The sequence below is a fragment of the Narcine bancroftii genome, chromosome 2 (assembly GCF_036971445.1).
Source record: "Narcine bancroftii isolate sNarBan1 chromosome 2, sNarBan1.hap1, whole genome shotgun sequence".
In the NCBI taxonomy this organism is placed as follows: domain Eukaryota; kingdom Metazoa; phylum Chordata; class Chondrichthyes; order Torpediniformes; family Narcinidae; genus Narcine; species Narcine bancroftii.
In genome coordinates, this window is record NC_091470.1 from 371790192 (window position 1) to 371813903 (window position 23712).

Consider the following 23712-nt stretch of genomic DNA (forward strand, 5'->3'; position numbering starts at 1 on the left):
CTGAGTAGAACAGGTTTGTGTGCTGGACCATATTGAAAATAGGAAAGAGGAAGAGCTGGATCTTCTTCAAAACATTAGGATTGATAAGTCCCTGGGACTGGACAAGATATACCCCAGGTGGCTGTGGGAAGGGAGGGAAGAGATTGCTGGAGCTCTGGTCATGATCTTTGCATCCTCCTTGGCCACAGGGGAGGTGCAGAGGATTGCAGAATGACAAATGAGGTTCTCTTCTTTAAAAAAGGGATTATGGAGAATCCTGGGAATTATAGAGCAGCAAGTCATACATCAAAGGTGGGAAAACTACTGGAGAGCATTTTTAAGGATAGGGATTGATGAGCATTTAGAGAAGTCCACTCTTCTCAGGGATAGTCAGCGTTTGCTTTGTGAGGGGATGGTTGTGCCTCACGAGCCTAACTGAGTTTTTTGAGGAGTTAACAAAAATTGATGAAGGTAGGGTGATAGATGAGGTGTATATGGATTTTAGTAGGCATTTGACAAGGTCCCTCATAAGAGACTCATTCAGAAAGTCATGAGGCATGGGATTCATGGAACATTTGCTGTATGGGTTCAGAATTGGCTTGCCTGTAGAAAGCAGAGAGTAGTAGTGGATGGAAAATATTCTGCCTGGAAGTCAATGACTAGTGGAGGGGCCGCAGGGGTATGTTCTGAGACCCCTGCTCTTCGTGATTTTTCTAAAGGACCTGAACAAAGATGTAGAGGGATAGGTCAGTAAGATGCAGAGATATGTAGTTTGGAGGAGTTGTGGATAATGTTGAAAGTTATCATAGGTTACAACTGGATGTGGACATGATGAAGAGTTGGGCAGAAAAATGACAAAGGGAGTTCAATCTGGATCAATATAAGGTGATGCATTTTGGAAGGTTAAACCTGAAGGCAGAGTACATGGTAAATGGTAGGATACTTAACAGTGTGGAAGAACAGTGAGACCTTGGGGTTGAAATTCCTAGATTTCTCAAGGTTGCTGCACAGGTTGAGAGGATAGATAAGAAGGCCCATGGTATGCTGGACTTCATTAGTCAGGGGATTAAAGCTCAGGAGTTGTGAGGTTATGTTGCAGATCTATAAATCTCTGATGAGATCACACAAAGAATAATGTGTTCAGTTCAGGTCACCTCATTCCAGGAAGGATGTGGAAGCTATATAGAGAGGGTACAGAGGAAATTTACCAGGATGTTGCCTTGATTGGAAAATATGTCTTATGAGACAAGGTTAGCAGAGCTGAGACTTTTCTCTTTGGAGTAAAGAAAGATGACAGATGACTTAATAGAGGTTTACAAGATTATGAGAGGCATAGATAAGATATACAGCCTTTTCCCCAGAGGACATCTGCACAAAGTGAAAGGAGGACTGAGTTATGGGTGCCTGGAATGCTTTACCAGGGATGGTGATGGAAACTGGAAAATTAGGGGCATTTAAGAGACTCTTAGAGAGGAATATGGATGGAAGAAAAATAGATGCTTATGAGGGAGGGTGCATTTTGGGTTTTTTTAAATGTATATACAGAATAGGTCAGCACAACATCATGGGCCGAAGGGCCTGTACTGTGTTGTAATGTTCTATGTTGGACAAATTTGGGTTGTCTTCTCTGGAATATCAGAAGCTGAGGGAGACCTGGCAGAAATTTATAAAATTATGAGGCATTGATAGGCTAGACAGACAGAATCTATTTTCTACAGCAAAAACATCATCCAAGGGGTCATGCATTTAAGATGAGAAGGGAATGTTTAAAGGGGATGTGCGTGGCAGTTTTTTCACAGAGAATGGTGAATACTTGGAATGGGCCGCCAGGAATAGAAGCAGAAGCAGATACAATAGTGTTAAAGAGGCTTTTGAAGAGATATACAAATATGAAGGGAGTAGAAGGTTAGGGATCCTGTGCAGACAGAAGAGATTTCAGTTCATTTTGGCACAGTATCGTGGACCAAAGGTCATGTCCTGTTTGTTCCATGTTTTATGTTTAAACTAGAGTAGAGTTTAAAAGAGATTGGCAGGGGTATGGAACCTTAGTATAGCAGATGAGCAAGGTGAGGCTAACTTAGAAATTAAAATGAGCAAGTTTGATCAACACGGCAAGCAGGGGCAAGTCAGAGAGCCTTGAAAATTAAACAGACTTGACTGCATTTATTTTAATGCAAGAAGTTTGGCAGGTAACATAGATAAACTCCAGGGCTTCAATTTGTACATGACACTGGAATACAGTATTATAGCCATATCAGAAACATGGTTGAGAGAGGAGTAGGACTGGCAGTTCAATGTTCCAGGGTAGAAACATGACATGAGAAATAGAGGTCATGTTAAGAAAGGGGAAGTTTTGTAAGACATTGGTGAGGCCACAATTGGAGTATTGTATGCAGTTTTGGTCTCCTACCTGCAGAAAAGATATCAATAATCTTGCAGAGAAAATTTACAAGGTTGTTGCCAGGTCCTGTGGAGCTGAGTTATAGGGAAAAGTTAACTAGATTAGGAGTTTATTCACTGGAGCATCAGAAAATGAGGGGAAATTTGATGGAGATATACAAAATGATGAGGGATAGAGACAAGATAAATGCAATGAGATATCAGGAACAAGAGAACATGGATTTAGGATAAAAGGTGAAATGTTTAAGGGGAACATTCAGGAGAACTTCTTCACTCAGAGGATGGTGAAAGTATGGAAATGAGCAGCCAGCAGAAGTTGTGAATAAGGGTTTGATTAAAACATTTCTTTGAAATTTGGATAGGTACTTGGATGGAGGGTGTATGGAAGGGTATGGTCCTGGTGCAGGTCTTCATGAAGGGCTCAGGTCCAAGCATTGGTTATGTATATTTATTTTTGCTATATAAAGGACACTGACCTGCTGAGTTCCTCCAGCGTTGTGTTTTTACTTCAATCACAATGTCTGCAGACTTCTGTGTTTTACTCCCTCATACTGTGTATCCCTTTATTAAGTTGCCTCTCATCCTTCATCGCTCCAAAGAAGAAGCCCTAGCTCTGTTAACCTTGCTTCATATGACATGTTCTCCAATTTACGTAACATCTTGTTAAATCTCCTCAGCACTCTCTGCAAAGCATCTACCTCCTTCCTGTGATGAGGTGACCAGAACTGAACACAATACTCTGAATGTGGTCTAACCAGAATTTTTTAGAGCTGCAACAAGACCTCACGGCTCTCGAACTGAATCCCCCGACTAATGAAAGCCAAATCACCATTCTTAATCACCCTTACAACATGCTCACAACATTGAGGGATCTATGGACCTAGATCCCAAGTTATCTCTGTTCCTCCACATTCCTGCCAATAACCGCTTATTCTGCCTTCAGGTTCAACCTTCCAAAGTGCATCACTTCACAAGCATCAGGACTGAACATCCGCCAATTCTCAGTTCGACTCCTCATCCTGTCTATATCCTGTTGTAACCTTTGACATTCTTCTACATTATCCATAACACCTCCAATCTTTGTATCATCTCCAAATTTACTGACCCATCACTCCACTTCTTCTTCCAAGTAATTGTTCAAATCACAAAGAACGGATCCCTTCAGTAGTCACTGACTTCCAGGCAGAGCATGTTTCATCTACTACTACCTCCTGCTTTCTGTTGGCAAGTGATTCTGAATCCAAGCAGCCAAGGTTCCTTGGATCCCATGCCTCACAACTTTCTGAATCAGCTTACTGTGCAGAACCTTGTCAAACGCCTTAGTAAAATCCACACCCACTGCCTTAACTTCTTCAATTTCCTTTGTCACATCCTTGAAAACTCAGTTAGCCTCATAAGGCATGACCTACCTCTCACAAAGCCACGCTGACTATTCCCTTTTCTACATGCTCACAAAATTCTGTCCCTGAGAATTCTCTCTAATAGCTTGCCCATCACTGGCATAAGACTCATGGTCTACAATTCCCAGGATTCTCCATCATACCTTTTTTAAAAAAGGGGACTACATTTACCATTTTTCAATCTTCCAGTATCTAACCTGTACCCAAGGTTGATGCAAGATCATTGCCAATGCCCCAGAAATCTCTTACTTCACTTCCCGTAGTATACTGGAGTATATCCCGTCTAGTCCTGGGGACATACATAGAACCATAGAACATTACAGGACAGAAACAGGGCCATTCAGCTCTTCTAGTCCATGCTGAACCATTTTTTTCTGCCTAGTCCCACTGACCTGCACCCAGTCCATAGCCCTCCATACCTTTCCCATCCATGTACCTGTCCAAATTCTTCTTAAATGTTAAAATTGATCCCACATTCACCACCTCAGCTGGTAGCTGGTTCCACACTCCTACCACTATCTGTGTGAAGAAGTTCCCCCTAAACTTTCCTTTCTCTCTTTAACCATGTCCTCTGGTTTGTATCTCACCTATCCTCAGTGAAAAAAGCCTATCTACATTTACTCGGTCTATTCCCCTTGTAATTTTAAATACCACAATCAAGTCTTCCCTCATTCTTCAGGGAATAAAGTCCTAACCCGTGTTAACCTTTCCCTGTAACTCAGTCCCTGAAGTCTGGGCAACATCCTAGTAAATCTTCTCTGCATTCTTTTCATCTTATTGATCTCTTTCCTGTAGAAAGGTGACTAGAACTGCACACAATACTCCAAATTTGGCCACACTAATGTCTTAAACAACTTTACCATAATATCCCAACTCCTGTGCTCAATACTTTGATTTATTTAAAAGCTCTCTTTACAACCTTATCAAATTGATGGCACTTTCAGGGAAATATGCATCTATATTCCCAGAACCCTCTGTTTTACTGCACTCCTCAGTGCCCGATGTATCTCCTTTCTGGTTTACCATTTACCATGTATCTCCTTTCTTGTTTTGTCCTTCCAAAATGCAACACTTCCCACTTGTCTGCATTAAATTCCATCTGCCATTTTTCAGCCCATTTTTCCAGCTGGTCCAGATCCCTCTGCAGCTTTGAAAATCTTCTTCACTGTCCACTAAGTCTCCAATCTTAGTGTCATCTGCAAACTTACTGATTCAATTTACCACATTATCAACCAGATCATTGCTATAGATGGCAAATAACAATGGTCCCAACACTGATACCTAAGGCACACAACTAGTCACAGGCCTCCAGTCTGAGAACCATTCATCCACCACTACTTTTGGCTTCTCCCATCCAGCCATCCGGATATTTTTAAGATCCAGCACTATCTCTTTCTTAACTATGAAATGTTCTTGCTCATTAGCCTATTCTACACTAGCCTCACATTCACCAAGGCCCCTCTTCCCAATGAATGTAGCAAAGTATTCATTTTGGATCTCCCCTACCCGTCTGCCTTCTCCAGGCACATGTTCCACCTCCATCCCTATTCATTTTGGATCTCCCCTACCCCTCTGCCTTCTCCAGGCACATGATCCACTTTCATCCCTATTCATTTTGGATCTCCCCTATCCCTCTGCCTTCTCCAGGCATATGTTCCACCTCCATCCCTATTCATTTTAGATCTCCCCTACCATCTGCCTTCTCCAGGACATGTTCCACCTCTATCCCTGTCCTTTCTTAATTACCATATAATACTCATAAGCCTTTTCTTTCCTAAACCTAATGCATGCTTAATTCTTCTTGAAGAGTGGTTCCACCTCTCTTGTCAACAATGGTTGTTTTACACTACCATCTTTTTCCCATCTCAGTGGGACTAATCTGTTTGAACCCCAGGCAAGCAGTCCCTAAACATCCTCCACATGTCTGCTGTGCATTTGCCTGAGACTATCTGTTCCCAATTTACTCTCCCAAGTAGTAGAAAGAAGTAAAACATGAAAATCTGCGGACACTGTGGTTGAAGTTTTACTTACGACGCTGGAGAAACTCAGCAGATCAAACAGTGTCCTTTATAGAGCAAAGGTAAAAATTCATAATTGGCATTTTGGGCTTGAGCCCTTCATCAAGGTATGGAAAAATGTCAGCAGGCAGAGGGGGGGGGCAGGTGTGGTCACAACCAAACAAAAGGGTAGGTAGGAGGCCTCTCACACTACTCTTTTATTGGGACACTGACATTTTTCCATATTTTTTTCTTTGCTGTATAAAGGACACTGTTTGACCTAATGAGTTTCTCCAGCGTCATGTTTTTACTTAGTCTCCCAAGTTCATGGCTGATCCCTTATAATTAGCCCTTCCCCAATTAAATACTTTCTTATTTTTACTTATCCCATCTTTGTTCATAGCTATGATAAGAAATTGTGGTCACTGTTTCCAAAATACTTACCCACAATGAGGTCTGTGACCTGACTAAGTTTCTGAAAAGGCCTGTTACTGTACTGTATGTCTATAAATAAATTAGCCAGTACTAGATCCAGAAAGGCCTCTCCTCCAGTTGGCTTGTCCATGTATTGTGTCAGGAATCCTCTTGGACACACCTGACAAATCCTGCCTAATCTGAATGTTTTGCACGAAGGAAGTACCAATCAATTTTAGTGAAGTTGAAGTCTCCAGTAATAACCCTGTTATTTTTGCACCATTCTAAAAATCTCCCTCTTTATCTGCTGCTCAGTGTTTTGATGGCTATATTTGGGCCTATAGAATACTCCCAATAGACTGATTATTCCCTTCCTCTTTCTGACCCGCCTACAATAATTCAGCAAATATTCCCTTCGCAACTTCCTCTCTGCATCAGCAATACTCTTCCTTAATAACAATGCCACTTCATCCAGCCTTTTGTAATCTCCTTCCCTATCCCTGTTGAAATATCTAAACCCCAGAAATCTCATTGGTCAAGTTATCCTTGTGTCATCCAAATCTCTGTAATGGTCATCATAATTCCGTGTACTGATCCAAATTCATCACTCTTTTTCTTAACACTTCTCCTGTTAAAATACATGGATTTCAACCCATCCAACTGACTGGATTTATCAGAATCAGAATCTATTGTCATTGATTATTCAGGGATCTGATGGCAGAGGGGAAGAAGCTGTCCTTGTGTTGCTGAGTTATCGTCTTTAGGCTCCTGTACCTTTTCCCTGATGGTAGCAGAGTGAAGAGGGCATGGCCTGGGTGGTGGGGGTCCATGAGGATAGAAACTGCTTTTTTAAGACACCGCCTCATACTCCATCCACTACCTGTCCTCACTCACAGTCTCATTATGCAGAGCATTCACCTTATGACCAACTGCTCCATCATCTGGCCTATCACTCTGGTTCCCACCTCCCCTGCCTAGATAGTTTAGAACGGTCTAAATTGGAAAAGAGGAGGTGCTGGAAGTTTTAAAACACATGAAGGTATATAAATCTCTGGTGCCTGATCAAGTGTTTCCTAAAACATTGTAGGATGTCAGTCACAAAATAGCTAGTACAATGAGAAAGGATCTTCTGTGAACAGACTAACAGATTATCTCTAATATTTATGGAGCCAGGTAAAGGCCACATTTTTCAAAGAATAGGATTACAATTAAAAGGATGATCAATTAGTACCAATCAAGGGCACTTGACAGCACTGTTGTGGGGTTGTTACAGGGAAGAAACTGTCTTTAAGCCTTTCACCCACTTTCAAACTCTTCAATCCTCCCCGATAGGAAAAGAGAGTGTGTGCAGGGTATGATGGATCCTTTAGTATTTTGGCTGGCATTCCTAACCCACGGGAGATTAAAGGAGGTTGAAGAGAATTGTAGAACAAAGAGACCAGGGATGCGGGTACATTGTTTCTTGAAAATGGCAACACAGATCGACAGGGTGGTGAAGAAGGAGTTTGGCACACTTGCCTTCATCGGTCAGTGCAGTGAGTTGGGATATCATGTGACATGTTGAGACTACACGGAATATTGTGTGCCGTTCTGGTTACCCAGCTCTAGGAAAAATATCATTAAGCTGGAAAGGGTACAGGAAAGACTCGCGAGGATGTTACCGAGATAGGCTGGCTGAAATTATAATAGACAACAAATTTTTTTCAAAAGGTTCGTGTCCTGAAAAAAAAAGGGGATTATGATAGACAACTTCAAGATGAATCTTAAGAAAGAAATTAGAAAAACTAAAAGAAGTTACGACGTGGTAAACAGGGTGAAAATAAATCCAAAAGGTTTCTATAAATATGTTAATAGTAAAAGGAGAGTGAGGGATAAGATTGGTCCCTTAGAGAATCAGAGCGGACAACTGTGTGTGGAGCCAAAAGAGATGGGGGAGATCTTGAACAAGTTCAGTATTCACTAAGGAGAAGGATATTGAATTGTACAGGGTAAAGGAAGCAAAGAGGGTAATTATGGAAACTGTAGTGATTCAAAAAGAGGAAGTACTGGAGCTTTTTTAAAAAAAAAATATATTTTTCACACTATGAACCATACTGACCAAAATACACACAAACCTTTCCCTCTTGAATATACACAGTGTTATTTTTTCCCCTTCTTCCCCCCTCCCTTCCCTCCCTCCTTCCCACTCCCCTCCAAACCCATTAGACATTCAACATATACAATACATTAAACCCATTAAACAATGTCATCACACAATGAAAATAAACAAGATAATTGTGTCATCTACTTTTACACACTGGGTCAGGTCTTTGTCTTCTTCTCATTCTATCATTTTAGGGGGTGAAGGTCCGCGGTAGGACTTCTCTGCTGTGTTCCATGTGCAGTTCCCAAATTTGTTCAAATAATGTGACTTTATTTTTTAAATTATATGTTATTTTTTCCAATGGAATACATTTATTCATTTCTATGTACCATTGCTGTACTCTCGGGCTCTCTTCTGATTTCCAAGTTGACATTATACATTTTTTTGCTACAGCTAAGCCTATCATAATAAATCTTTTTTGCGCTTCAGTTTGAGGCCTATTTCTTTACTTCTTATATTACTTAGAAGAAAGATCTCTGGATTTTTTGGTATGTTGCTTTTTGTTATTTTATTTAATACCTGATTTAGATCTTCCCAAAACTTTTTCGCCCAAATTGCATGTATTTGTTGTTCCCATTTCCTTCTTACAGCGAAAACATCTGTCTGATATTGTTGGATCCCATTTATTTAACTTTTGGGACGTGATATATAGCCTGTGTAACCAATTATACTGTATCATGCGTAACCTCGTGTTTATTATATTTCTCATAGTTCCGGAGCATAACTTTTCCCATATATCATTTTTATCTTTATCTTTAGATCTTTTTCCCATTTTTGTTTGGGTTTACAGCTTATTTCATCATTTTCTTTCTCTTGCAGCTTGATGTACATGTTTGTTATAAATCTTTTTATTATCATTGTTTCTGTAATCAAATTTTCAAACCTGCTTCCTTATGATAATCTCAGTCTGCTTCCCCAGTTTGTCCTTTAAGTAGGTTTTCAGTTGATGATATGCAAACATTGTACCGTGAGTTATTCCATATTTGTACTTCATTTGTTCAAATGATAATAAATTATTTTCCTAAAAACAATTTTCTATTCTTTTGATCCCTTTTCTCTCCCATTCTCTGAAGGAAAGGTTATCTATTGTGAAAGGGATTAGTTGATTTTGCATCAATAATAATTTTGGTAGTTGGTCATTTGTTTTATTCCTTTCTACGTGAATCTTCTTCCAAATGTTAAGCAGATGGTGCAGTACTGGTGAACTTCTATATTGCACCAGTTTTTCATCCCACTTATAAAGTATATGTTCTGGTACCTTCTGCCCTATTTTATCTAGCTCTATCCTGGTCCAATCTGGTTTTTCCCTTGTTTGATAAAAAATCTGATAGATATCTTAATTGTGCTGCTCTATAATAATTCTTAAAGTTTGGTACCTGCAAACCACCTTATTTGTACCATTCTGTTAATTTATCTAGCGCTATCCTCAGTTTCCCCCCTTTCCATAAGAATTTCCTTATTATTTTCTTTAGCTCATTGAAGAATTTCTCTATTAAGGGAATTGGTAACGATTGAAATAGGTATTGTATCCTTGGGAAGATATTCATTTTAATGCAATTTACCCTTCCTATCAGTGTTAGTGGTAAATCTTGCCAATGTTCTAAGTCATCTTGTAATTTCTTCATTAATGGCTGATAATTTAATTTTTATAGATAGCCTAGATTATTATCTAGTCTAATACCTAGGTATCGGATTCCTTGTGTTTGCCATTTAAATGGTGATTCTTTTTTAAACTTTGTGAAATCCTCATTATTCATTGGCATCGCTTCACTTTTATTTGTATTGATCTTGTACCCCGATATTTCTCCATATTCCTTCAATTTCTTATGTAATTCTTTTATTGATATTTCTGGTTCTGTTACTATGATGTCATCTGCAAATAGACTGATTTTATACTCCTCTTTTATTTTTATCCCTTTTATTTTATTTTCTGTTCTTATCAGTTCTGTCAATGGTTCTATTGCTAAAGTGAACAGTGAGGGAGGTAGTGGACATCCCTGCCTAGTTGACCTGCTTAATTTAAATTGGTTCGATATATATCCATTTACTATCACCTTTGCCATTGGATCCTTATATAATGCTTTAATCCAATGAATCTCTGTAATACTTTGAATAAATAATTCCATTCTACCCTGTCAAAGGCTTTCTCTGTATCTAAAGCAACAGCCACTGTTGGCGTCTTATTTCCTTGTACTGCATGTATTAAATTAATGAACTTACAAACATTGTCCGTTGTTCGTCTTTTCTTAATAAATCCAGTTTGATCTAGTTTTACTATTTTTGGTACACAGTCAGCCAATCTGTTTGCTAATAGTTTTGCTATTATCTTATAATCTGAGTTAAGTAGAGATATTGGTCTATATGATGTTGGTGTTAGTGGATCTTTCCCAGTCTTTGGTATTACTGTAATTATTGTTGTTTTACATAAATCTGGCATGCTTTGTGTTTCTTCTATCTGGTTCATTACTTCCAGGAGAGGAGGAATTAGTAACTCTTTAAATGTTTTACAGAATTCTATTGGGCGTTTTATTGTTCGGTAGCTTTTTTAATATATCTTGAATTTCCTCTATTTCAAATGGTTTTATCAATTTGTTTTGCTCCTCTTCTTGCAATTTTGGTAGTTCAATTTTAGGTAGAAACTCATCTATTTTGTCTTCTTTCCCTTCGTTCTCAGTTCGGTATAATTGCTTGTAGAATTCGTTAAAGTTTTCATTGATCTCTGTTGGGTTATATGTAATTTGTTTGACCTTTTTCCTTGATGTTCTGTTTTAAGCTGCCAAGACAGTATTATGTGCGTTTTTTCTCCTAGCTCGTAATACTTCTGCTTTATTTTCATTATGTTCTTCTCCACCTTGTACGTTTGTAGTGTTTCTTATTTTTTTTTGTCCGCCAATTCTCTTCTTTTTGTTGCATCTTTCCTTGTTGCTAATTCTTTTTCAGTACTTACTATTTCCTTTTCCAGCTGTTCTATTTCCCGATTGTAGTCCTTCTTCATCTCAGTTACATAACTTATTTTCTGCCCTCTAATGAAGGCTTTCATTGCATTCCATAATATAAACTTGTCTTTCACTGATTCCATATTTATTTCAAAGTAAGTTTTAATTTGGCGTTCAATAAACTCCCTAAATTCCTGCCTTTTAAGTAGCATGGAGTTTAACCTCCATCTATATGTTCTCGGTGGTATGTCCTCCAGTTCTATTGCTAATAACAGGGGTGAGTGATCAGATAACAATATTCTGTTTTCCTAACTCTCCCTTGGATATGGGCTGACAACAGGAACAGGTCAATCCTTGAGTATGTTTTATGTCTACTCGAATAATATGAATATTCCTTCTCCTTTGGGTGTTGTATCCTCCATATATCCAAAAGTTACATTTCCTGCATTGATTTAACCATAAATTTGGCTACTTTGTTCTTTCTGCTAGTCTTTTTTCCAATTTTATCCATCTTTGAATCAAAATTAAGGTTAAAGTCCCCTCCTATCAATATATTCCCCTGCGTATCTACAATCTTCAAAAAAATATCTTGCATAAACTTTTGATCCTCTTCATTAGGTGCATATATATTGACCAAATTCCAGAGTTCTGAATATATCTGACATTTTAACATTACATACCTCCTCTATTTTGATTGGTACATTTTTATTGATTAATATAGCTACACCTCTGGCTTTTGAGTTATATGATGCTGCCGCTACGTGTCCTACCCAGTCTCTCTTTAATTTATTATGTTCCACTTCAGTTAGATGCATTTCCTGCACAAATGCTATATCTATTTTTTCTTTCTTCAGTAAATTTAACAGCCTCTTCCTTTTGATTTAGTTATGTATTCCATTAATATTTATAGTCATATAGTTCAACATGGCCATCTCATACTTTATTTATATCTCATTTCTGCTTCCTCACCTCCACCTTTCCCCTTTTCCCTATTTCCATTTCTCACTTTTCTCTTTTTGAACGCACTGTATGACAACACTTCTAAAACATAAAATTTTTCAACCATTCCCACATCTAAAATTCCCTTTACCCCAAGTGTCCCCCCACCTTCTCTGAGTCACCCCTTGTCCCTTGCCGGGCAACCACAACTCCCCTCTCCATTCGGACTGCGAACCTGTTCGCAAGTGTCAACTGATTTCACAGTGACTGTTATTCTCTCCCACCCAACTCCCTCCAGAAAAGACTTTTATCTTCACATTACAACAAAGCTCCCCCTCTTTTCTTCTCTTTTTCTTTTTTATTTTTTTAACCCCTCCTCTTTTTTCCCCTTCTCCCTTATTTCCCTTTTTTCCCCTCCTTTAGTTCTTACTTATACATTATTTTTACTTCTTTATATGTAGTTTGTCATCGTTCTTTGTTCTTGTTACATCTCCTCATCTCTCTTTCTGTCTTGCAGGCGTTCTGCAAATTCTCGTGCTTTCTCCGGATCCGAGAACTGTCTGTTTTGCTGCCCCAGGATAACTATTTTAGGCACCGCTGGATATCTTAACATAAATTTATAGCCTTTCTTCCATAGGATCGATTTTGCTGCGTTAAACTCCTTCCTCTTCTTTAGGAGCTCAAAACTTATGTCTGTGTAGAAAAAATTTTTTTGACTTTTGTATTCCAGTGGTTTTTTTGTCTTCTCTAATTTTATAACCATATAACCACTTATAGCACAGAACAGGCCAGTTCGGCCCTACTAGTCCATGCCGTAACAAATCCCCACCCTCCTAGTCCCATTGACCAGCACCCGGTCCATACCCCTCCAGTCCTCTCCTATCCATGTAACTATCCAGTCTTTCCTTAAATGTAACCAATGATCCCGCCTCGACCATGTCTGTCGGAAGCTCATTCCACATCCCTACCACCCTTTGCGTAAAGAAATTTCCCCTCATGTTCCCCTTATAATTTTCCCCCTTCAATCTTAAACCATGTCCTCTAGTTTGAATCTCCCCCACTCTTAATTGAAAAAGCCTATCCACATTTACTCTGTCTGTCCCTTTTAAAATCTTAAACACCTCTATCAAGTCCCCTCTCAATCTTCTACGCTCCAGAGAAAAAAAGCCCTAGTCTGCACAACCTTTCAAACCCGGACATCCTGTCAACATTCTCGTGAACCTTCTCTGCACTCTCTCTATTTTGTTTAAATCTTTCCTATAATTTGGTGACCAAAACTGCACACAGTACTCCAAATTTGGCCTCACCAATGCCTTGTACAATTTCATCATAACCTCCCTACTCTTGAATTCAATACTCCGATTTATGAAGGCTAACATTCCAAATGCCTTCTTCACCACACCATCTACCTGAGTTTCAGCCTTGAGGGTACTATTTACCACAACTCCTAAATCCCTTTGTTGCTCTGCACTCCTCAATAGCCTACCATTTAATGCATATGACCTATTTAGATTTGCCTTTCCAAAATGCAGCACCTCACATTTATCTGTATTAAATTCCATCAGCCATTTCTCAGCCCACACCTCCAGCCTTCCTAAATCACCTTTTAATCTACGGTAATCTTCCTCACTGTCCACAACACCACCAATCTTTGTGTCATCCGCAAACTTGCTTATTCAGTTCTCCACCCCTACTTCCAGATCGTTAATGTATATAACAAACTATAGTGGACCGAGGACCGATCCCTGAGGAACTCCACTAGTCACCGGCCTCCAATTGGACAAACAATCTTCTACCACTACTCTCTGACACCTCCCATCCAACCATTGCTGAATCCATTTCACTACCTCCTTATTTTTACCTAATGCCTCCACCTTTTTTCCTAACCTCCTGTGGGGAACTTTGTCAAAAGCTTTACTAAAGTCTAAACAGACAACATCCACAGCTTTCCCTTCATCAACCTTTTTTGTAACCCCCTCGAAAAACTCAATCAGGTTTGTCAAGCATGATCTACCCCTGACAAAACCATGCTGATTACTCCCTAGCAATCCCTGTACCTCCAAATATTTGTAAAAACTCTTTCCATCAACTTACCCACCACAGACGTCAAACTCACGGACCTATAATTCCCAGGCTTACATTTGGACCCTTTCTTAAACAGTGGAACAACATGAGCCACCCTCCAATCCTTTGGCACTACCCCCGTGGCCAGTGACATCCTAAATATCTCTGTTAATAGCCCCACTATCTGTCCACTAGCCTCCCTGAGTGTCCTTGGGAATATTTTGTCTGGTCCCGGAGATTTATCCACCTTTATCTTTTTCAACACAGCCATCACTACCTCCTCGGTTATCCTTATATGTTTCATTGCCTCCCCACTATTTTTCTTTACCACAACTGGTTCAAAATTTTTTTCCCTAGTAAATACCGAGGCAAAGAGATCATTCAAAATTTCCCCCATTTCCTCTCACTTCTCACTCAGCCTACCCTCGCTATCTACAAGGGGTCCAATTTTATCTCTCACTAATCTTTTACTTTTAATGTACTTATAGAAACCCTTTGGATTTATTTTTACTCTGTCTGCCAAAGCCTCTTCGTGCCTTTTTTTGGCCTTTCTAATTTCTTTCTTAAGATTCCTTCTACACTCCTTGTAGTCCTCCTTCAAATTCTCAGCTCCCTGCTCTTTATACCTCTTGTACACCTCCCTTTTTCTCCTAACCAAATTTCCAATATTCCTTGAAAACCAAGCCTCCCTATGACTTCCAGCCTTTCCTTTGATCTTCACTGGGACATAACTACTCTGTACCCTCAAAATTTCTTTTTTGAATATCCTCCATTTTTCATTTACACCCTCACCTGAAAATATCCTGTCCCACTCAATACTCCCCAAATCCCTTCTTATTCCTTCGAAATTTGCTCTTCTCCAATCCAGAACCTCAACTTTAGGCCCCTCCTTGCTCCTCCCTAAAACTACCTTAAAACTAAGAGAATTATGATCACTAGACCCAATTGGATCTCCAACATTAATGTCTGATACCTGACCTAGCTCGTTCCCTAACAGGAGATCCAGTATTACACTGTCCCGAGTCGGTTCTTCTACTAATTGATTCAGAAAACAATCTTGAACACGTTTAACGAACTCTAGCCCATCCAGCTCTCTAACTGTATGGGTATCCCAATCAATGTGAGGGAAGTTAAAATCTCCCATGATCACTACCTTATAATTCTCACACATATATGTTATCTCTCTACACATTTGTCCCTCTAGTTTTCTTGACCCATTTGGTGGTCTGTAATACACCCCTATTAGCACCCTCATCCCTCCTTCACCCCTCAATTCCACCCAAACAGCCTCACTGGACGATCCCTCCAGACCATCTTGCCACCTCAAGGCAGTAATGTCCTCCTTAACAAGCAGAGCAACTCTTCCCCCTTTTTTACCCCCTGATCTATCACATCTAACACAAATGTATCCTGGAACGTTAAGTTGCCAGTCCTGCCCCTCTTGTAGCCAGGTCTCACTAATTGCCACAATATCGTGACCCCAAGTATCTGTCCATGCTCTCAGCTCATCTACCTTGTTCACTATGCTTCTTGCAATAAAATATATGCATTTCAGAGAAAGATTTACTAAAATTTTATTCATTGCCTTCTTCAATATATTTTCTCTTGTCGTGTATCTCAGAAATTTTACTAAAACAGATCTTGGTTTTTGTTGTGCCTGTGGTTTCGGGGCTAATGTTCTGTGTGCCCTTTCTAATTCCATTCCTTCCTGCATTTCTGGCATTCCCAGGACTTTTGGGATCCATTCTTTTATAAATTCTTTCATATCTTTGCCTTCCTTATCTTCCTTCAGGCCCACTATCTTTATATTATTTCACCTACTATAGTTTTCCATTATATCCATCTTCTTAGCTAACAACTCCTGTTTTTCTTGAACTTTTTTATCACTTTCTTCCAATTTTCTTTTTAAGTCATTCACTTCCATTTCTACCGCCATTACACGTTCTTCCACATTTTCTAATCCTTTCCCTACATCTGTTACGACCAGCTCTATTCTACTCACTTTTTCTTCTGTACTTTTCATTTTTCTTTTCATTTCACTAAATTCTAGTGTCAACCATTCTTTTAATGCTTTCATTTGTTCTTGAAAATTTTTTAAATCTATGTACTGTCCAATCATTTTACCTCCTATTCCTCTGTGCAGAGCTTGGTGTTCTCCTTCTTTTTCTGTGTCTGCTCTTGGGTTGGTGTCTTCTATTTCTCTTCCTTGTATCTGTGTCTCTTCTGACTTTTTTGTTGAGCTGCTTGTCTCAGTTTCTTGATGTTGGTCCTCTTCTTCTGGGCTGGTTATCTTTTGTGTCTCCTGCTTTCGTTTTTTCTTTCTCACCCCTCCCATTCCCGTTGCTTTCTTTATCTTCCAGCTGGGAGCCCTGCAGTCGGGCCTCTCTCAGCTGTTCATGCTGTGGAGTTTCACTCCACAGCTGGTCCCCCCTCCCGTCGGTGTTCTCCTTGTCATGTGCAGTTGCGCACTCCTATTTGGCTCCGTGAGCCATTTTTGCAATCCCGCAGTGGGTGGGTCATGACCCTGCGGAGTCTCCACTAACCTCGGGGAGCGGGCTCCTCTTTCCACGGCGGTCCCTGCTTTTTCATGCAGCTAAGGCTTTCACCTTTCTCTTCCGGCGCTTTCCTTCTTCTTTTCTTACTGTTGTTTTTGGGTTTTCTTTCTTAGGTGCCATTTTCTCCACACCTTTATTTTTTATTTGTTGTGATTTGTGTGTCTGGGGCTTTGCTTTAACTTCACTTTTTTCCTTCTTTTCTGGAGAGGGCTGGTATTCTCCTACCAGCCACTACTCCATCACGTGACTCCTCAAAGTACTGGAGCTTTTGAAGCATATAAAGGTGGATAAGTCTCCAGGTCCTGACAGGATTTTCCTCAGGACCTTGAGAGAAGTTAGTGAGGAAATAGCGGAGGCTCTGGCAGTGATTTTTCAAATGTCATTCGAGACGGGGACAATGCCGGAGGATTGGCGTGTTGCGCATGTGGTTCTGATGTTTAAAAAGGGTTCGAGGAGTAAGCCTAGCAATTATCGGCCTGTGAGTTTGACATCTGTGGTAGATAAATTAATGGAAAGCTTTCTTAGAGATAGTATATATAAGTATCTGGAGAGATCGGGTCTGATCAGGAACACTCGACACGGATTTGTGGGAGGAAGGTCATGTTTGACCAATGTTATTGAATTTTTTGAAGAGGTGACTAGGAATGTTAATGAGGGTAGAGCAGTGGATGTTGTCTATATGGACTCCAGTATGGCCTTCGATAAGGTTCCGCATGGAAGGTTAGTTAGGAAGGTTTAGTCGTTAGGTATTAATTTTGAGATAGTCAAATGGATTCAACATTTAACCACTATTGAGTAAGGTCTTTCGTCCAGTTGTAGTCATGGTCTAAGGGCTCTATATGCCTTTTCAATTCAATTGATCTTTCAAATTTATTTACCCCCAGAACTTGAAGGGCCGACATGGCCTGTTTCCACGCCGTAAACAGTTATATGGTTAACTTTAAGTATCCAGCTTTTTTAAAATTGAACGCATCTTGTTTTTCTTCTCCCTCTTTTAATCCAACAATTTTAATATTATTTATTTTACTAAAAATTTCAACATTATCAGTGTTTTCCAAACATTTCTTCCTTTCAACAGATCCCACTATAACTTCGTTCTCCAATTTTCCCACTTTCTCCTGTACATTTTCAACCTTTGCTTCCACTTTTTTAAATCTTGTGATTTATTTTACCCACATCTTGGATCTTTTCTATATCAACGGTCAGATTGCTAACCTTTACATTCATACGTTTTACTTCAAACCTCAGATTTATTATTTCTTTAGCCAGTCACAACATTTTTCCTACAAGCTCCTTCTGTGAAGTTTCTTTAAATTCTCTTCCTTGCAAAAAATTCCATTCAGATAAATCTTTCATTGAAACTAACACTTCCTCAAATGAACTGATTCAGGCCTTCTTGTCCAACGTTATTTTCACCAATCTTCAGGAGGGAAGCATCTACAAGCATCCCCTCCATCTCCATCTTCCGTTGGGACCTTGTCACAACTCCAGGTCCAAGTACCTTCTGTAATGGAGGCCACCCTTCAAATTCCTTGGAGACACCACTAGACAATCCCAATGATAACAGTTTTCTTATTTGGATACATCTTAAAAGGAAAATATAATATTCTTGCAATGTTTCTTGCTATTTAACTTTATCTTACTTCATTTAAATATTCTTTTTTTCCTGTATTCCCAGAGGGTCTGAATTTGCAACCCAAGGTCCCTCTGTTCATCCACACTCTTAAGTAACCAACCATTGACTCTGAACTCAGCCTTCTGGTTTGACCTTCCAAAATGCATCACCTCACACTTATCCTGATTAAAATCCATCTGCCACTTTTCTGCCCAACTCTGCATCCTATCTATATCATATTGTAACCTTCAACAACCTTCAGCTCCATCTATAACTCCTTCAAACTCTGTGTCATCTGCAAACTTACTGACCCATACTTCTGCTTCTTCATCCAGGTCATTTATAAAAATCACAAAAAGCAGGGATCCCAGAACAGATCCCTGCGGCCCTCCATTAGTCACTGACCTCCAGGCAGAATAATTTCTTTCCACTACTACTCTCTGCTTTCCACCTGCAAGCCAATTTTTTTATTCACACAGCCAAGGTTCCACTGATCCCGGGCCTCATGACTTTCTGGATGAGTCTCTCATTGGGGACCTTGTCAAATGCCTTACTAAAATCTATGTGGACCACATCTACTGCCCTACCCTCATCAATTTCTTTTGTTACCTCCTCAAAAAAGCTCAATTAGACTCATTAGGCACAACCTTCCCTTCGTAAAGCTACGCTGACTATTTTGGAGTAATTGGACTTCTCCAAATGCTCAAAGATCCTATCCTTAAGAATCCTCTCTTTTATTAGATCGCACACCACAGACGCAAGACTCACTGGTCTATAATTCCCAGGATTCTCCCTATTACCTTTTTTAAACAAGGAGACTAGATTTGGCATTCTCCAATCCTTTGGCACCTCCCCTGTGGCCAAAGAGGATTCAAAGATCATAGCTACTACCCCAGCTATCTCTTCCCTCACTTTCCACAGCAACTTGGGGTATATCACGTCCGACCCCAGAGTCTTATCAATCTTGATGTTTTTAAGAAGATCTAACATTTTGATCTCCACATTGTCCAGTACACACGCCTGTTCAGTTTTGACCTCATCATGATCAAGGTCCTTTTCTCTTGTGAATATTGATGCAAAGTATTCAGTTAGGACCTCCCCAGCCTCCTCTGCCTATAAGCATATGTTGCCTTCTTTATCCTTTAGCAGCCCCAACTTCATTCTCATCATCCTTCTGTTCTTCACAAACGCATAGAACTCCTTTGGATTCTCCTTAATTCTGCATGCCAAGGCCTTCTCATGCCCCCTTCAAGCTCTCCTAATTCCTTTCTTAAGCTCCTTCCTGGCTATCATATACCTCTCATGAGTCCTTCCTATTTCCTGCTTCCTATATCTGATGTATGATTCCTTCTTCCTCTTGACTATTTGTCTGATCTGTTTCATCAGCCATGGTTCCCTTTTCCTACCATCTTTTCCCTGTCCCAGTGGGACAAACCTATCTTGAACCCTACACAAGTGGACCCTAAACTTACTCCACATTACTTCTGTGTTTTTACCCTCAACATCTGTTCCCAATTTATTCTCACTAGTTCCTGCCTCGTCCCTTCATAATTAGCTCTTCCCCAGCTAAGCACTTTCCCAGTTTGACTGTTTATATTCTTTTCCATAGTTATGTTAAAGCTCAGGGAGTTGTGGTCACTCTCACCAAAGTCTTCCCTCACCAAGAGGTCCGCCACCTGACCAGGCTTATTCCCCACAACCTCTCCACTTGTCGGCTGGTCCACAGACTGTGTCAGGAATCCTTCTCGTGCACACTTGACAAATTCAGCCAAATTTATCCCTCTTGCAATCAACAGGTGCCAGTCAATATTAGGGAAATTGAATTCACCCATAACTACAATCCTGTATTTCCCACACCATTCCAAAATATGCCTGCTGATCTGCTCCTCAGTGACCCAATGGCTATTTGTTGGCCATACTCTCATGTCAGTGTCCAACAATAGTCGGCCAGCATTGATGAATTCCAGTTGCCCTGATACTTCTTTTCCATGGTTGCAATATCCTGGTTTGGCGGACGGTTACCTCAACTGGTCAGAGCATGGTGCTACTAATGCCAAGGTCGTGGGTTCAATCCCCACACTGTCGTGTGTGCTGTAACCTTATTTTCAGATAGTCTCACCTTCAGAACGGTGCACGTTGCTCCCTCCCTCATTGATTAAAGAGAGTGCTGACCATTTCTGAAGCAAAGTGGAAATTCCAGAGGAAGCTTGAGACGGAGACAGATACACACCAGCTATGGCAGGGAGTGCAGGTCATTACAGCCTACAAGGGAGGGCAAACACTATAGATGCTTTATTACCCATTGAGCCAAACACGTTCTATGCTCGCTTTGAGAAGAACCAAACAGTGCCTACTAGAATCCCTAAAAAGGCTGATGGCCCTGTGATATCTGTCTCTGGGGGCGATGTTAGGACATCATTCAAGAGGGTGAACCCTTGAAAGGTGTCAGGCCCTGATCTGCGCCAACCAACTAGTTGGAGTCTTCACTGACATTTTTAACCTCTCATTTCTGCAGTCAGAGGTTCCCACCTGCTTCAAAAGGACATAATCATTCTGGTACCCAAGAAGAGTAGTGTGAGCTGCCTAATTTCTACTGTGATGAAATGTTCATGGCCAGAATTAACACATTCCTAAGCAAAGATCTGGATCCACTGCAATTCACCAATTATCATAATCGCTCCACAGCAGATGCAATATCACTCTGGATCATCTCAAAAACAGAAATTCATATAGCTGCTTCTTCATCAACTGCAGCTTGGCCTTCAATACCATTATTCCATCATTGCTGACAAGAAGCTGAAATCTGTCGGCCTCTGTACCAAACCCCCCCCCCCGCAATTGTGTCCTTGACTTTCTCATCGGAAGACCGCAGTCAGTACGAACTGGAAACAACATCTCCTCCTCACTGATTATTAACACAGGTGCACCCCAAGGATATGTGCTTAGCCCACTGCTCTACTCATTTATACACTTATTACTGTGTGGCCAGGTACAATTCTAATGCTATCTGCAAGTTTTCTGATGTCCCCGCATTTGTCGGCAGATTCACTAGAGCAGCAATGAGACGGAGGGAGATCGATCAGCTCATTGAATGGTGTAACGACAACAACCTTGCACTCAACGTCAGCAAAGCCAAGGAGATGATTGTGGACTTCAAGAGGAAGTCAGGGGAACATGACGCAGTCCTCATTGAGGGCTCAGTGGTGGAGAGGGTCAAGAACTTTAAATTCCTGGGCGTCAACGTCAGAAAAACCAGGGAAATTAGTGTGGACTTCAGGAGGAAGTCAGGGGAACACAACCCAGTCCTCATCGAGGACTCAGTAGTGGAGAGGGTGAATAACTTCAAATTCCTGGTTGTTAACATCTCTAGGAATCACAAAGAGGCTAGACTTTGTGAGGTGTCTGAGGAGATTCGTTACGTCACCAAAGACTCTTGTAAACTTCTACAGGTGGACCGTGGAGAGTCTTCTGACTGGTTGCAACACTGCCTGGTATGGAGGCCCCAACTCTCAGGACAAGGATAAACTCCAGAGGGTTGTTAACTCAGCCTGCGACATCACAGGCACCAGACTTCTCTCCAACAAGAATATCTACAGGAGCTTCTCCAGCATTGTGTGATTTTCACTTCAACATGGTGTCTACAATATTTTGTGATTTACTTCTACATGAGGTGGAGTCTTATAAAAACAGCTTCTATCCTCAAAGACCCCTACACCCAGGCCATGCTCTCTTCACTCTGGTAGCGTCGGGAAAAAGGTACAGGAGCCTAAAGATGAGCTCTTAATGGCTCAAAGACATCTTCTTTCTCTGCCATCAGATTCCTGAATAATCAATGAGCAAAGACACTGCCTTCTTTTCATGCAGTATTGTTATTTTTTATAGTTATGTTGTAAGATGTTTATGATATGAATGTTTGCTCTGTGACGCTGCCCCAAAACACTGAATTTCATGACTTGTTCATGACAATAAATTCTGATTCTGATTTTGACTATGTAGTCGCTTGGTTACCCTTTCTTAGTTCCTTTCGTCCTTGACCAGGTCTGGACTGTTGTCAAACTGCAGAGAGCAGTAGCGTTGCTGTCTGGATGTCGTGGTACCATCCAGAGTCCTTCGCTAGGGCAGCACGTTTGGTGTAGTGGTTCGCACACCTTTTCAGTGCCAACAATTGGGAAAGGGGTTTGAATCCCGCACTATCTATAAGTAGTTTGTCTGCGTGGGCTTTCCCTGAGGGCTCCGTTTCTTTCCACCATTCGAAACCGTTCCACCGTTAGTTAGAGTTGATGCATTGGTGGTCATAGACCAAAATTCCTTGGATTCTGGGCAGGTCCCGGCAGACTGGAAGACAGCAAATGTCACGCCACTTTTTAAGAAGGGATGTAGGCAGAAGACTGGAAATTATCAGCCAATTAGCTTGACGTCTGTGGTTGGAAAAATGCTTGAAGCCATCATTAAAGATGAAATAGTGAAACTTTTGGAACGTAAGGGTTCAATCAGGCAGACTCAGCATGGTTTTAGAAAGGGAAGATCTTGTTTAACAAACTTGTTAGGATTCTTTGAGGATATAATGGGTGCGGTGGATAGAGGGGAACAGGTTGATGTTGTCTATTTGGATTTCCAGAAAGCGTTTGATAAGGTGCCGCACAAGAGATTTCTCAGTAAGTTACAGCAAAATGGAGTCCGGGGAAGTCTATTGGCCTGGATTAAAAATTGGTTGTCTGACAGGAGGCAGAGAGTCGGGATAAGTGGGAGTTTTTCAGGTGGGCAGAGAGTGGTAAGTGGGGTGCCGCAGGGGTCGGTGTTAGGCCCATAACTGTTCATCATTTACCTTGATGACTTGGAGGAGGGGACAAAATGTGGTGGAGCCAAGTTTGCGGATGACACCAAATTGAGTGGAAGAGCAAATTGTAATGAGGATGTGGAGAGTCTGCAGAGGGATAGAGTTAAGCTGGATGAGTGGGCAAAGGTCTGGCAGATGGAGTACAATGTTAGTAAGTGTGAGGTGATCCACTTTGGCAAGAAAAATAAAAGAGCTGAATATTATTTAAAGGGTGAAAACTACAGCATGCTGTTGTGCAGAGGGACTTGGGAGGGCTTGTGCATGAATCGCAAAAAGTTAGGTTGCAGGTGCAGCAGGTTATTAAGACGGCAAATGGAATGTTGGCCTTCATCGCTAGAGGAATTGAATTCAGGAGTAGGGAGGTAATGTGGCAACTGTACAAGGTACTGGTGGGACCGCACCTGGAGTACTGAGTCCAGTTCTGGTCTCCATA